The 12,181-nt window shown below is 41.2% G+C and overlaps 1 long non-coding RNA gene across 1 annotated transcript in view; it reads right to left on the reverse strand.

The window, feature by feature from the left end:
- Positions 1-3,642: 3,642 nt before the first annotated feature.
- Positions 3,643-12,181, reverse strand: part of LOC310689193 — a 37,294-nt gene continuing 28,755 nt past the window's right edge. The window contains exons 3-4 of the long non-coding RNA XR_014517391.1: positions 10,671-10,750; positions 3,643-5,443 (exon numbers count right to left, since the gene is read on the reverse strand). This is a non-coding gene — a long non-coding RNA (uncharacterized lncRNA). The remainder of the gene's footprint in view (positions 5,444-10,670; positions 10,751-12,181) is intronic.

A 12,181-nucleotide genomic window follows, 5' to 3' on the forward strand; every position in this document is an offset into this window, starting at 1 on the left:
ATTGCTTCATGTCACACCCTAAACTTCTTAAATAAATTATGAGAAAGCCTCTGCTAATGGATCACATAAGAAGACTGCATGTATTGAATCGTCACTTACTGTTTCTCTCTAACTCATTTCATTGATGAGTTTATTTAGGAGATCAAATACATATCCTGCATGCACACTTCATTTTCTGCAGTGATCATTTTGAGGACATTAAGTGTGATGGCATTCAGTGAACACTTAAGAAAAATATGATTTAATTAAGTAAAAGCTGCATGGGGCAAATGATAAGATTCTGCTGAACAAAAGCTAATACAGCATGACTGAAAAGAAATACACAGAGCAGTAAGAGAGGAGAACACATAGACTAACCATAGTAACAAGAGATAAACAAGAGACTGATTGGACGTGAGCTAATTGTGGGATAACCAACCTCATATAACCAGCATGCTTAAGTCTAATTAATGCATAAAGAGCTTAATGCCATAGAGTAAGCTGTCCTGCCAGGCTTAGGTCACTCTCCCTCACCTTAGGAGGAAGGCCATCGAGCCTGTAGTTCCCCTTCAGACGACTAGAGAAGCTCAGTGAGTGAAGAGAATCTGAGTTGGTTGCTCCAAGCTCAGACCGCATGACATTTACAAGCCATTCTTGTGTTCCTATATCAACAATTTAAGAACATTTACCCCTGTAATGAAGCCAAGTAGCACTGCCTGTGTTTTCCAACTGCTGTATGGAAAAGCACATGAACCTGACCTTGGGAGAGTTTGTATGTAAACCCTTTTTAACTTACCAAATGTGTAATCTTTTCCTGTGCTGAGGGAAGAGGGAACTATTTTGGAAGGGATTTAGAAGGACACATACTGTATTTTAAAGGTCTAACAGCCTATATTTCCATGCTTTACTTTGCTACATGTTTTGTGATTTTAAATCCCTGCTAGCATTCTCTCACTAAAGAGTACTTGCTCCAAACCTGGACCTTGGCATTCAGGAAATTCTCTTTTTACATGTATCTTTCCTTGCCACCAACACTAATAAAGTGGGACAACCACCTGAAAAGGTCTAGTCGCTGGGAATGAATGGAGCGAAGATGGCTATTGAGGAGCTTAGGAAAACAGTGTTTGCCTCAAAATGGTTATCTTTACAAATGGAAATAAAGGAGATTAAATTGACTGCTGAGAATATGGTAGGAGAAGTCAATACAAAGCAGGAAGGCAATCAAATTTGGAATGACTTGCATTGACTTGGAGCATGGGCAGATGAAGCAATTCAGCGCAGAGAAGTGCAAGGTAATGAGCCTCGGGATTAGAGCAAGACTAGGAAATATATCTTTAATGGCCATATGCTTCAAAGCATTGAGCAGGAGTAGGATCTGGCGGCAGAGTTGGATACCACACTAAATACCCTTGGCACAGGACAGAGGATAAGTTAAAATGCAAATGCAAGCTCAACAATGGGAAGTATAAAAATATATTGGGCCAAATAAAACCTTGGCATAGGAACAATTTTAGCAAATGCCAGCGGAAACTGTAACAGAGCAAAACTCCAAAAGTCCAGCCGCTGCAGTGTAATGCACATGAGCTCAATCGGAAGTTGTGGGCCTGAGTTTACACCAAACTGGAAATATTCTACTCAGGATAAAATCTGATAAAATCTTCTCAGGATAGAAGGCCCTTTAATATTCCTTGCATTTGAAACATGAAGTGGAATGGGTGGGTGGGTGGAGGCAGAAGGAAGGCAAGCGAGTGAGGGAATGGTTAAGCAAGGGAGGAGGAGGAGGTGGCAAGGCGTAAGAGAAAGCTGCTGCCCCGCTGCTGAATTTATGATTTTATTATTCAATCCTTTACACGGCGGGGTTGCATTGCCGTTGCTGCTGTGTAAAGTAGCAGTAGCAATGGGGCAGTAGCTTACTGCTCTCCTATAGGCTTGCTGCTCTCCGGGCACTCGGTGAATAAGTTTCCTGCTCTTATATGGGATTTGGTATATAAATTTCTCCTTGGCTTTTTTGCTGGCCCATGTAGGACCAGCATGGATAGCTGGCTCGGGAGAATATCTGATGTTTCCTCCCTTTATGGTCTTGATTTATGGGCTACTACTAAAATGAGGCTGTGTTTTAAGCTTTATTTTAAGCCATATATTAATTAACTGTTTGGCTGTTGTTTTCTATTACGTTTTATTGTAATTTATATTCGGTGTTAGCCACCCTGAGCCTGGCCCTGGGGAGGGTGGGGTATAAATAAATAAATAAATAAATAAATAAATAAATAAATAAATAAATAAATAAGCAAAGAGAGAAGAAATGCTATTTGCTGAGGCTGCCTAGAGAGAGGTGGCACTTGGAGCAGGAGGAAAGGAAGAGAAGCCACTGCCCTGCTGCCACTTCACACAGCAGCTATGGAGACCCTGCTATGGAAAGCAGCAGCGACTTCCTCTTCCTCCTGGTTCTGCCTGCGGGTTATCCTGCCCACCTTCCCCCCATGAGCGGGGAGAGGAACATACTAGTGAAGCAGACGCCAGAAGGATTGCACTCTCTCCTCATCAATCCTGCTGGCTGCCAGGCTTTGCTCCACCAGGAAACATGATGACAAAATTGTACTCAGCAGGACTGAGCCCTCCGCTCACCAGCTGGTGGGGGAGGCACAACCACAGCTTCTGAAGTGGTCTGCTTTGCCAGCACATTCTTCACAGGGAGCATGCTGTCAAAGCAACATTCAGGAGCCAAACCCACCCATCAGATGATGTGGCCCAGTAACAGGTGGGCATGGTTTGAGGGAAATGGCCTCATGGGCCAACTTGAATCACAAACTGACTCCCAGGCAGGAGATTCCCAACTCCTGGTTCACTTTTTTTCCAGGGACAGATTTCAGCATCATAAATGGAGTGGTTTCTCACTTTTCCAATCTTAAATTCAGTTCAGTTTGCAAACTTTCCTCTGAAAAATTCATCAGCATTTTAGTGCACATTTCTTTTAATAAATAGGTTTTGCACAATATACTGGTTGACAAGTATTTTCTCCCATTGCAATGCTTTTTAAAATGTTATTTTCACCAATATTCAGTTCAGTTTGTCTTTTTATTCACACTTTCTTCTAACCAACACATTTTCATACACATATTTTGGATGGAGAACTGAGTCATGATATTTGGAGAAGTGGGAATTTTGAAGGATAGCTGCGTTTAGCCCACGTAATGTTTTGGGAAGTGTGAATTATGTAAGTTCACATTAAAATGCAAGCTGAATTCCCCCGCCATCTCTAGAAGGAAGTGTTATCAAACAGAACACTGCCATGGAATATGATGCTAACACTGAAAATGCTGCTCCATTGAATTCTCCCCCCTCCTTGAAGTTTAGTCACACTTATCTGTGTCATTTTCTTGCCTTCGCTCCATATTGCTGCCATCACTGCTGCTTCAAATTATTTCATAACTAACATATTCTTGTGTTACACGTTGTATAACAGCTACTGAACTGGCAGCAGTATTTGGTAAAATACAATGTCAAAGAAATAGTTAAGTTCTCAACTATTATTACAAGGTTTTCTGCATTTAAGTAATAAAAATGTTGCATCTGAGCACAATAGATCATACACTGAAGCACTTTAAATGTCTCATGGCAATAAATGTCATTATGCATTTCCCAGGAGAAAAAGCATGCACAATGTTGATAATGTAATAGCTTTTATTGAACCTTCCTATAAATCATCATGCACATGCTTTCAGGCCAAAGAGGTACCTTGGATACACTGGATAATGCAGATTGAGGTATTTTACTGAAATAATGCTAAGTTCAAAGGAGCATCAGGCTCAGACTATTTTCAGTGGACCCACTGCCATTTCTATGATTGAGCCTGCAGTGTTTGCTAAATTTCAATGCATTTGACTCACTCATGAGGTCAAGAACAAACCAGGAAATGCATTTTTGAATGTTCTGCATTGAGAATGGTACTAGAGAGCAAACATAATAAATTCTATCAAACCTTTCCTGTAAGGCATAATAGAGTATTTTTAGCTTTGCAGAAAACATGGCTGGCCATTTTTTTTTTTACACATTGTTCTAAAGGATCTAGCTTTAAGTGTTTTTATCGCTTGTACTTTATCTTGTTGGGTTTTGTTGTAAAAAGCAACTAACAAATGTAATAAATAATAAGAATCCATAAATGTGAATTTGCAGGTGTTCTCCGACAACCCGAATCGCAACCCTACTGCAGGTTGTGCAAAAGTCATCACTTATGGTAAGGATAGCCCTTTCTAGAAGTTACCTGATGAACAAAACAAGGGATGCATTTCATTCCACTCCGAGTCTTTCTTGTGCTTGAGATTTTGTCATTTTATGTTGGGCAGATTGCACACATTATGTTCTCTTCTTCATTCTCCATGTGACCCATCTGGCCCCGCTTCTACGATTCATGCACCCATGAATCCTTGGAAAAATAGATATGTGAATTGTGCTCAGCTAATTCAGAGCCAGCACTGATGTCTATTGTTGTGGCAGTGATTTTCCTATGTGATAATGAAAATCACTGGTCAGTTGTGGAAGGAAAGGTCTACTCTACCATTCAGATAATGGTTGTCCACTTCGGATGATTCTTTTCCTTTAAAGAAGAGGGAAGCATGTAGCAGCCATACCACTACACTCAGGTCATAAGAACACAGGAACAGCCTGTTGGAGCAGACCAATGGCCATCTAGCCCAACATCCCCGAAGCCTCCAGGGTCCATTTGGGGACATAGCCATGACTGATGGCATGCAGAAGATAAAGCTTTGTGTGAACTGGCCCTAAGCTACTTTATGATCAGGTCTATAGGATAATGAGAATTGTCTATGGCCTTATATCCATGCAGTGCTCCTTGCCAGCCCAAAAGCCAAATGCTCAGTTTAGTTCTCAAGAAAACTTCTACTTATTTTGTGCCTGCTTCTGTCACTTAAACTGCAGGCTTTCTGTTGAGGTTTGCTTTTCTAGGTCTGATGGTTGCTCACAAATCAGCCAGGTGTTTAGGCAGCAAATATGCTCAAGTTCCATGCAGTAGCCTAATAAAGGTTAATTTAAATGCATGAGTAAGACAGGGAGTCAGATTTACCAATATCCAGCTCCCTCGTGCCTCAAGGCATCTGCATTTTATAAATGTTTTCAAAAATGTTTATCTTTGGTGTCCACACAGGTGGGCCATGCTAAGTGTTGCCAGAGAGCGGCAGGTGGGATTATCACATAAAATCTTCACAGCGTGGTGGCAAATCTCTACTCTTCCATAGCTTTCCATAGATTTATATATTGCAGAGCTTTACCAGAAGAAGTTGAATACAGCAGGGAACTTCTGTCTTGCAGTTGGTGCACGTTTTGCTCTCCATTCGTACACGGCAATTGTCCACACAGCAAATATGATGTGGCGGGCAGAAAGTTGGACGCTGAGGAAATCTCTGCTCAAGTCTTTACTCAGCCATGAAGCACTCAGGTTATAGAATGCCTGGTGAAAAGTGAATCATAAATAAGAATAATAATTAATAATAATAATAATAATAATAATAATAATAATAATAATAATACACTAGCACCAGTGAGTTGCTATCAACCTCATCAATCTCCCATGATCATTATGAGGAGAAATAAGATAACGCCTTCATGCAAGCAGTCCTCACCCTGGCAAACCCCTAAAGCAGATTTTGAGGGCATGTAGGGGGTCGCAGGGAGAGATGAGTCCATTCTGCAAACAGTGCATGTTCTGGTGGGGGCTGACACAATTGGATTTCACCCTGCTATCTTATCAATGGAAGACTGTGCTTAAAAATAGGGACCTGTGGTTAATTTTCTTTTTTCTAAACTACAGTCATTCTTCCCACTCTCTGATATTTGATTGATTTGTAGGTCTCCCAAAGTGCAATGCTGGACTTTGTCTATGTGCAACCCCCCACAACAGAACAAAAACATTTTAATCTAACAGTGTTCTGCTTTAATGAGGGGCTGGACTTTACACTAAGCACCCAACGCTTATGGAACAGAATATGGAACAGATTTATTTTATACAAATCAGCAATATTTCACCGATTTCTTAACTACACTGCTATTTTCTGACCAGTCTGTCTGACCTATCTTCCTCCCACACAGAGGGTCTGCAATGATGCCCTATTTCTGAGTTTAGGTACACTGTATAGCTCAAGCGTTCACTAAAAAAGGAAAACTGTGCTGAAGACATGCCAAGAAAGTGTCCTTCTGAAACAGATTAATTCATCAAAAGAGGCACCACACTGGACTCCACAGCAAAATAAAGCAATGTGGCCTTCATTATTCAGACTTAGTTTTCAGTACCCAAGTTCTTTCTTGTTCTAGTTCCCACTGGCTTTGTCTCTATATGTAGGCTAATCTCTGCATTATGTGCCTTCAAAAGAGCTGGCAGGAATGTGAAGGATTTGAAGAAATATTATCCTTTATCTAGCACTCCTTTTGCTGCTGAAGGGTCCCTTGAGAATATATGACTCCTCTAGTTTGCCTTGCAGACCAGCTCCTTGAGTGAGACGGATTAACATACACTCATTTGCTCTTGTTTCTTTAACTTAATGTTTGTGACGACCCATTGTCCTCAAAAATGAAGATCTTAAATAATTTCATTCTCATAGTTGAGCACCATTTGGTGGTAAAGTGGGGTACAAATTGAGTGTATCCATCAATATAGCAAGTATGTCCTTATTAAAGTAACAAAACGTTTTACGTACCTCTCACCCTGCCTGCCATTACATCCAAAAATTCCACGCTATGACCACATTCAGACCATACATTTAAAGTTCTCTGGTGTCACTTCAAACAGTCGTGGCTTCCCTCAAATAATTATGAGAGCTATAACTTCTTGAGTTTGCTGAGAGTTTTTAGGAGACCCCATTCCCCCCGAAAATGGTTTAGCAATCAATTCTTCTTCACAGGGAATTGTGAGACTAGACAAGTGTTTATTGTGGGAAATTTATAGTGTTTATAGTGTGGAAATTTAACAGAGAAAATAACTGGCAGACAAAAGAATGAATGCCAGTGAAGGAGCTCTTGAAGCTGGTCTTTCCAAGCATTGAAATAATTAGGAGTGGGGGGAAGAAGCTGAGTTCTGTCTATGAATTCTCCAAAAAAGTTTGGAAAGAACCAGCCCATTCCAAACTGAAATGGGCAGATTTCTCCCATCACTACTCAAGTGTCTTCTGTAAAGAGATGATGAGTGCTAATTAACAAAAGTCTTTGCCTTCAAACTTTATAGTCTAAAATAAAAATGATGGATAGGTTCAGAAGCAGAAGTGAGGTGCAGTCATGGAAACATTAAAAGGCTCATTCAAAAGGTCTAGTTCTCTGAGCCCTTCAGACTCTGCATGATAAATTATTATATCTCCACTAAATTTCTAAGACTACCATGTCAATGTAGTCTGGAACCTTTAAAGAAAGGGAAGCAGAAGCATGGAAGCAAATTAAATGCCACCAGATTTTTCATGTGTGCAACCTACTGTTTGACTTTGAACAAATGGAAACGTGTGTGACCTGATCAGTCATAAAAGAAGTGAAAATATTCACTTCAGTGGTAAAATCACTAAGCAGGCTTGTTGCACCCAGGGCATTGCCAGTTGCATCTGTTGGGAGTGCACAATACCTATTCATTCCTAATTCTATTTTCGGAAGGGTGGGGAGGGGGAGAGCATTGGCTCTGCTGCCTCCACCCTTGACATCCTCACATTGAGCACACTGATTTGAAGGGGGGTTGTAAACATGTTCAGCTGAATGCATGTAAAGTCCTTCCTATTATCAGGAACATTGCATGATCAGGGGCCCAGATTGCAGAGATTCAGCAAAATGAATTTACAGTCTCACTTCAGACCTACCCAATATGGGAAAATTGATAATGGAGGGAAGTAGGGGACCCATCTAAATAGAGCTTCAGTTTTGGCAACTGGTAATTTCTTATTTTCTCCGTTTTAGAATTGCCCTTTATGCAGCAGTTTTCTATCGATGGAGAAAATAATACGCACAAACCATAATTTACACCCGATGAGCAATATAACGTTGGTATCAGATAGCACCTATCTAGGTTTTAGTCTACATTCTAATCAGATTTTTTATCCCCCGTTGAAGCTTTGTGCAAATGCCTTTTCAAACACTGACAGTGATTATCTGAAGAAGCATTAAGTTATTTTGCCTGTGAGCCTTCTGTACAAACAAATCCTACATTCCACAGAGTCTTCATGCGTTTGTTTCTTCTCCCACTCCACCAACACTAACACTTACCAGCTATGTGGGCCTATGTGACACATAAAGAAAACAGAGGTGTCAAGAATCAGGGAGGGAGGTGTGGGGGGACCACCTAAAGATGGGTAGCTATGAAAGAGATAAAATTATTTCACAAGGTGTGGGGAGGGAGTGTTACCAAGACTTCCATGCTTATATACAGTAAGGAGAAGAGATTGTTACCATGGCACCAAGAGAATTTCTGGCTTGTGGACACAAACACATATGTGAGCATTTCCTGAGACACTAACCACAGCAAAACATACATGCAAAATGGTCAAAACTTTTCACCATTAAGCTTTTACCTGGTTTTTTTGTTTTGTTTTGTTTCAAGGACCCTTTTAAAATTCGTGATGTGGTTGCTACTGCCTTGTACTGCTTTCTACTGTTAAATTATGGAAGGAAAGTCTGCTTTAGACTGATTTCTTCAAACAATCCCTTGTGAGCACAGAGACAGCCATATGCTAATGAAGTTTCAGTGTGTCCATACTTTCTCATTCACTTCCATGGAACTGAGCAGGGAGAACAATCACTACCTTATGCACTGTAGATTTTTGAGGGGATGTGCTTGAGGGCACAATGGAACTCATGGGCACCATGTTGGCAACCCCTTCATTAGAGGCACCACCTGGAGACTGTCCTGTTCCTATTCATTGTGATGCCTGGATAACTTTATTGAATATTTCATGTTGCATTTTACTGTATTCTTTGTATATGGCTCTGAGAACATTGGTGGAAAGTGGTCTAAAAATGGAATTACTAATAAGAAAACAATCATATAAGAAAACAAAAAGGGCTGAAAAACCAAGTCAGAGAAGCAAAACCTAAGAGTTCCTTAGAGGTCATTCTGAGACCCATTTTCTTCTGTGTTTGCTGATGACTACAGATTGGGAGGCTTTGTCAGAAGAGATAAGCATCAAAAAATTACAGGATGAACCTCATGAGTTACAGAAATGGGATTCCGTTCAATAGTTGTGACTATAAGGTCATACACTCGGGAATCAATAATGAGCACTTCAGTAGCTGCTTGGACTTATCTGTAGGGAATCATAGAAAAAGAAAGGGAACTGTCGATCCCGGTTGATCGCAAGATGCCTATAAGCCACAAATAAAATATGGCCACATAAAGGAAAGTGCAAATCTAAGACATTTTTGTTGGCATGGCATTTCTGATAGGAGTACAGAAAAATACTCCTGTTCGTACAATGCAATTATATGGTTTCCTTTTCTGTATTTCCACATGCGAAAAGTGAGGGGGAAGGGAGCTATTTGTAACTCTAGGGGCTCTAGGGGCTCTAGGGGCCGTGAAATGCGGAGTCTTGATATAGCTGGCTCCCCTCCCCTCTAACCTTTCCCAATGGGAAAGGTGAGAGCCACCACTCTGAGTGGCAGCTGGAAGGGAACGTTAGCATAACATTGCAAGCCCTGAAGGGAGCAATTGTCGGAAGCAGTATGACTCTGAATACCAGTTGTTGGGAATTGCAGGATGGGACTGGGCCGTTGCACTCAGGTCCTGTTTATGGGCTTCTGGTTGGCCACTCTAGAACAGGATGCTGGACTAGATAGGCCTTTGGCCTGATTCAGCATGGCTCTTATTATCATTGTGGTGCTTCACCCACCTTCACCCACCAGTTACAACTTGAAGCGGCACTCCCAGAAGATGGTGTCCCATTTGGACAGTTGCTGAGGAGGCCCACAAGCTGATCTAAAAGGCCTGGTGCGCTGAATCTAGGCCCCCATCCTTGAATTAGAGGATATATTAAAGATGCAGCCAGTCAGCTTGAGACAGCAGCAGCAGGGTGAGGTGTAGCAGTGGTTTGACTCAGAACAAAGCAACTTCATGTTGATAATGTCAGGTTGTGGAATTGGAAATGGAGGAAAGAGAACCCTGAGCATAGTCAGAGCCTGGGATAATGCAGAGAGAAATTTCAAGAAAGTAAAAGAGAAGGGGCAAAAGGGCAAGAGGAAAACGATTCTTGGTAGTATATGAAGCTTCACACTACGTACTGTCAATTTTCTCCTTGAAAAAAAATAGTGCTGGAGATGAAGACTTGAAATCACAAGTAAAAGATGAGGGAAACGACAGTAAGAGTTTTATGTCTTATCTCTTGCTATTCTCTTCTAACTCAGTTTTGTAAGTACATTGATCAAAATCCAGAGGCTTACAATCCCTCTTTGGTAATAGAACTTCTCTGTGTGTGCGCAAAGAGGGAATTGCATTCACTAGAATCTCTGGCACATTCAGCCAGAACCACACTGTGAGAAAGTGTAATGAGCCAAGAAGACCTCAAAGCAGTTGCAGATTTTTAGCTTGATCAATACACACACACACACACAAACTTACATACAGATAGGGACATATTGTAAGACCATCCAGCCTTGGGTTTTTGAACATGATCTCCTTGGGATTCCTGAAACACATTACAGTTCAGAAAGATGCTTACATTTCCACCCGGAAGTGTTCTGACACAGTCCCCCTTCTGCATCTTCATTTACCCTCTATGTCCCCTATATTTGAAGATTGCTGCAAGCAAAGCAAAATGAAAATGAGTTTGATAGTGTCTGCTGCTGCTTTCTTACATCCAGGCTGTATATTACATGCTGGCAAGATTAAAAAATGGACCAGTGTTCCTTTCTCATTACAATGATTCTAATGAAAATGATAAATGGGTTCAAATAAACTCAGTTCAAGTGACAAGTGATAAGATCGCCTGGAATGCTCTCTGGAACCGAATTCTGTGGATTCCATGATGCCATTATCTTCTTTGGACTGTAATGAAATTGGTGGTGGTTTTTAAAAGGCCTGTCCCATGTGACACACTCAAATTTCTCTGGGATGGCATGATAATCTTCATCCAATCTCAGACTCAGGCCATCGGTGTCACAGAGCTGCTGGAGAGCTGGAACCAGCACATCTCCACAAGAACCGCACATACTCAACAGGTTAAAATTATGACATGCAAATCAATATGAATAAGCAAATTGCACAAATAAGCAGACTGTGCAAATTAGCAAATGGTGCAAACCAGCAAACTGTGCAGATAATCAAACTTCAAAGTTACAGGAAAGTTCTATAATTACAAAATGATTTTTGCACTGCTCTGCTGCTCTATCCCTTTCAAAGGTTCTTAATCATCAGCAGAGCTGGTGCAAAACTGTGTTGTGTTCTCAAATATTAAAGCGGTCAGGACCCACAGATGTTTGCTATAAGCACCTACCTCCACAGCTACCTACAAGCAAAGTCCTTCATTTTATGCATTTTACAGCTTCAAGAATTAAGGGCCACGAGGCTGGGTGTAGCAGGGCAATGTGAGAATATTGTCTTCATGTCTCTAATGCCCTCCATTCTCAATAGTTGCCTTCCATTGAAGTTGAATGCTACATTTCTGTACTTCAACCCACAAGCTTGGAAACCCCAGAAAATTTACAGTAGCAATGAACCCCTGGTGACTTCAAGGTCTTTGGCAGTTAAGATAATTTGTTTTGTGGGACCCACCTCTTTAGCTGAACATATACAGCTTCATTCCATTTGGAATGGATCTATTTGTTGTTACAACTGCATATTCTGCTGCTGTAACTAGCACTGGGATCTCTACCAAAGTAATTGTGGGAAGCTGTGTCTAAGCAAAATTTCTTCTCTTCCCTTTCCCCCAGGCCACTTTGGAGGGGCCCATAGGCTCAGCTCCCACCCCAAAATGACACAACAGCTTAGGGACAATATTTTTAAAGCACATTCAAAGCACATTTGCCCCCCTCAAAGACTTCCGGGCACTGTAGTTTTTGCCTCACAAAGTTACAATTCCCAGCTACCCTTAACAAACTGCAGTGCCCAGAATTCTTTGAGGAGGAGAAAGTGCATCAAGTGCATCACGTAAAGTGTGTCTGCTGCCAGAAGCACATTCTTTCTACCTCCAATCAGGGCTAATGCCTCCTCACTGTCCTCTGCTGGGGATGA

Source organism: Podarcis liolepis (assembly GCF_965112155.1).
Source record: "Podarcis liolepis genome assembly, chromosome: 1".
In the NCBI taxonomy this organism is placed as follows: Eukaryota; Metazoa; Chordata; class Lepidosauria; order Squamata; family Lacertidae; genus Podarcis; species Podarcis liolepis.